At 38.7% G+C, this 3946-nt stretch overlaps 1 protein-coding gene across 1 annotated transcript in view; it reads right to left on the bottom strand.

The window, feature by feature from the left end:
• Window positions 1-3946, bottom strand: part of DNAH11 (dynein, axonemal, heavy chain 11) — a 374558-nt gene that overhangs the window by 191710 nt on the left and 178902 nt on the right. The gene's annotated exons all lie outside the window — the stretch shown is intronic.

The raw sequence follows: 3946 nt of genomic DNA, 5'->3' as shown, positions 1-3946 counted from the left end.
TTAACAAAGATCAAACACAAAGAACAAATATTAAAAGCAGCAAGGGAAAAACAACAAATAACACACAAGGGAATTCCCATAAGGATAACAGCTGATCTTTCAATAGAAACTCTTCAAGCCAGGAGGGAATGGCAAGACATACTTAAAATGATGAAAGAAAATAACCTACAGCCCAGATTATTGTACCCAGCAAGGATCTCATTCAAGTATGAAGGAGAAATCAAAAGCTTTTCAGACAAGCAAAAGCTGAGAGAATTCTGCACCACCAAACCAGCTCTCCAACAAATACTAAAGGATATTCTCTAGACAGGAAACACAAAAATGGTGTATAAACTCGAACCCAAAACAATAAAGTAAATGGCGACGGGATCATACTTATTAGTAATTACCTTAAACGTAAATGGGTTGAATGCCCCAACCAAAAGACAAAGACTGGCTGAATGGATACAAAAACAAGACCCCTACATATGTTGTCTACAAGAGACCCACCTCAAAACAGGGGACACATACAGACTGAAAGTGAAGGGCTGGAAAAAGATTTTCCATGCAAATTGGGACCAAAAGAAAGCAGGAGTCACAATACTCGTATCAGATAAATTAGACTTTAAAACAAAGGCTGTGAAAAGAGACAAAGAAGGTCACTACATAATGATCAAAGGATCAATCCAAGAAGAAGATATAACAATTATAAATATATATCCACCCAACATGGGAGCACCGCAGTATGTAAGACAAATCCTAACAAGTATGAAAGGAGAAATTAACAATAACACAATAATAGTGGGAGACTTTAATACCCCACTCACACTTATGGATAGATCAACAAACAGAAAATTAACAAGGAAAAAGAAAAAAACAAAAACATGTATCTATAAAGCTCACTAAAGCAAAGCACAGTAAAATGAGGTATGGCAATAAAAGGCGTTAAATTTATCAAATAAAAAAAAATAATAAAGTGCTGAAAAATTAAAGCTGTCAAAAAAAAAAAAAAAAGCCTGGTTATCCATTTGCAAAAGAGGGCTAGTATTCAGACATGAAGATCAGAAAAGTGAATATGAAAGGATTATTTGTAGATGACATAAAACCAAAAGCAAGCATCATGTCCTTTAATGATGAAGAAACAGGAGTAGAAATTACATGTGACCTCTCCTCTAACCTTTGCATAAACTGTGGCTAAAGACCATTCCATTCTGTTTGATCCACAGGGAAAACAAATGATAGATAATCCTGAAATGGCCAAAGTATTTTTATTGTATTAGAAATTGTTCATTCCAAAAAGAAAAGCTAGAAAAAGTTATAAAAGAAACAAATGATATAGCATGAGTATGCAAGAATTAAAGGATAAATATGCTAGGAAAAAAAAAAAAATTTTTCAGTCCATGAGATGTTCCTCTATCTCCTTATTCTTTGATTTCTTCCTTTATTCATTGTCTGTGAAATATGGTCTTCCATATTTCACAGACAGGAAAAAAAAAAAAAAAAAGGACAGAAACAGTATGGACGTAACAGAAGCAGAAGACATTAGGAAGAGGTGGCAAGAATACACAGAAGAACTGTACAAAAAAGGTCTTACAGACCTGGATAACCACAGTGGTGTGGTTACTCACCTAGAGCCAGATATCCTGGAGCATGAAGTCAAGTGGGCCTTAGGAAGCTTCACTATGAACAAAGTTAGTGGAGGTGATAGAATTCCAGGTGAGCTATTTTAAATTCTAAAAGATGATGCTGTTATAGTGCTGCCCTCAATATATCAGCATGTTTGGAAAAGCCAGCAGTGGCCACAGGATTGGAAAAGGTCAGTCTGCATTCCAATCACAAAGAAGGACAATGACAAAGAATGTTCAAACGATCATACAATTGCACTCACTTCACATGCTAGCAAAGTAATGCTCAAAACCCTACAACAGCTAGGCTTCAACAGTATGCGAACCCAGAACTTCCAGATGTACAAGCTGGATTTAAAAAAGGCAGAGGAACCAGAAATTAAATTGCCAACATCTGTTGGATCATTAGAAAAAGCAAGGGAATTTCAGCAAAACATCTACTTCTGCTTCATTGACTATGCTAAAGCCTTTGACTGTGTGGATCACAACAACTGTGGAACATTCTTATGGGAATACCAGACCACCATATCTACCTCCTTAGAAACCTGTACGCAGTTCAAGAAGTATGGACCAATAGACTGGTTCAAAATTGGGAAAAGAGTACGTCAAGGCTGTATATCATCACCCTGATTATTTAATTTATATGCAGAGCACATCATGCAAAATGCTGGGCTGGATGAAGCACAAGCTGGAATCAAGATTTCTGGGAGAAATATCAATAATCTCAGATATGCGGATGACATCATCCTTATGATGTCTGTTTATGACATCCTTATGATGTCATCCATCTGTTTCTTTTCAGAAAGCAAAGAAGAACTAAAGAGTCTATTGATGAAGGTGAAAGAGGAGAGTGAAAAAGCTGGCTAAAACTCAACATTCAAAAAGCTAAGATCATGGCCTCCAGTCCCATCACTTCATGGCAAACAGATGGGGAAAAAATGAAACCGTGACAAACTTTTTCTTGTCCTCCACAATCACTGTGAATGGTGACTGCAGCCATAACAGACATTTGCTCCTTGCAATAAAAGCTATGAACAACCTAGACAGCATATTAAAAAGCAGAGACATTACTTTGCCTACAAAGGTCATCTTTAGTCAAAGCTATAGTTTTTCCAGTGGTCACATATGGATGTGACAGTTGGACCATAAAGAAGACCAAGAGCCAAAGAATGGATTCCTTTGAACTCTGGTGCTAGAGAAGACTCTTGAGAGTTCCTTGGACTACAAGGAGATCCAACCAGTCAATCCCAAAGGAAATCAACTCTGAATATTCATTGGAGGGACTGATGCTGAAGCTGAAACTCCAATACTTTGGCCACCTGATGGGATATGTTAACTCATTGGAAAAGACCCTGATGCTGGGAAAGACTGAAGACAGGAGAAGCAGGCGGTAACAGCTGATGAGATGGTTGTATGGCATCTCCGACTCAACGGACCTGAGTTTAAGCAGACTCTGGGAGGTGGTAAAGGAGAGGGAGGCCTGGCATGCTGCAGTCCATGGGGTAGCAAAGAGTCAAATGACTAACTGAACAACAACAATACTTATATGTGGAAATATTTTAGGGAAGCCTGGAAGACTTATGCCGTCTATTTTTAATTCAAAGATTCAGGGGTGCCCATAGAAGCACTTATGGCCCTGAGAGATCCTGAGGCACTACAGATAGCCCTTGGAGACAGACATACATGAGTGGGAATCCAGATATTGTCATCGGCTGTCAGTCAAGTTACTTTGCCTGAGTTTTACTTTACCTGCATAGTGATGATACCTTGAATTACTGTAAAGATAACAGGAGAAAATCTATTCACAGACGTGCAAAGAAGGGATTAGATATGTAAATTTCTAAAGGCGAAAAACTCCTACTTTGTACTTTGACAAGTCTAAGCAATTTGTGTGTGTGTGTGTGTGTTGGCATGCGCACATGTGTCTATGCAAGTTCTTAAGTGTTTACCGAAAAGAAATCAGAAGTCACAGACCATGCTAGGAATGTTGTACAGGCGTGATAGCCTCGTTTTAGGCCAAAGGAAAGGACAGCAGAAAGGAAGCAGCCTGGGGTTGATTATAGCTCATGAGGACCACCCTAGGAATGTGTGAGACTAGGCAGAAGTAAGAGGAGTAGAGATCTGGAAACCAATGAGCAGGCTATTATGTGCTATGGATTGAACTGTCTCCTCACCAAAATCACATGCTGCAGCCTTAATCCCCAATGTGGTAGTATTTGGAGATGGGTCCTTTGGGAGGTATTTATATTGAGATGAGGGCCTGAGGGTGGGTCCCTCATGTTGGGATTAGTGCCTTTACATAAAGAGACTCAAGAAAGCATTTTATCTTTCTTTCTGCCTTG

The sequence above is a fragment of the Bison bison genome, unplaced genomic scaffold (genome assembly GCF_000754665.1).
Source record: "Bison bison bison isolate TAMUID 2011002044 unplaced genomic scaffold, Bison_UMD1.0 scf7180017864109, whole genome shotgun sequence".
Classification (NCBI taxonomy): domain Eukaryota; kingdom Metazoa; phylum Chordata; class Mammalia; order Artiodactyla; family Bovidae; genus Bison; species Bison bison.
This window is presented reverse-complemented; position numbering and strand designations above follow the sequence as displayed.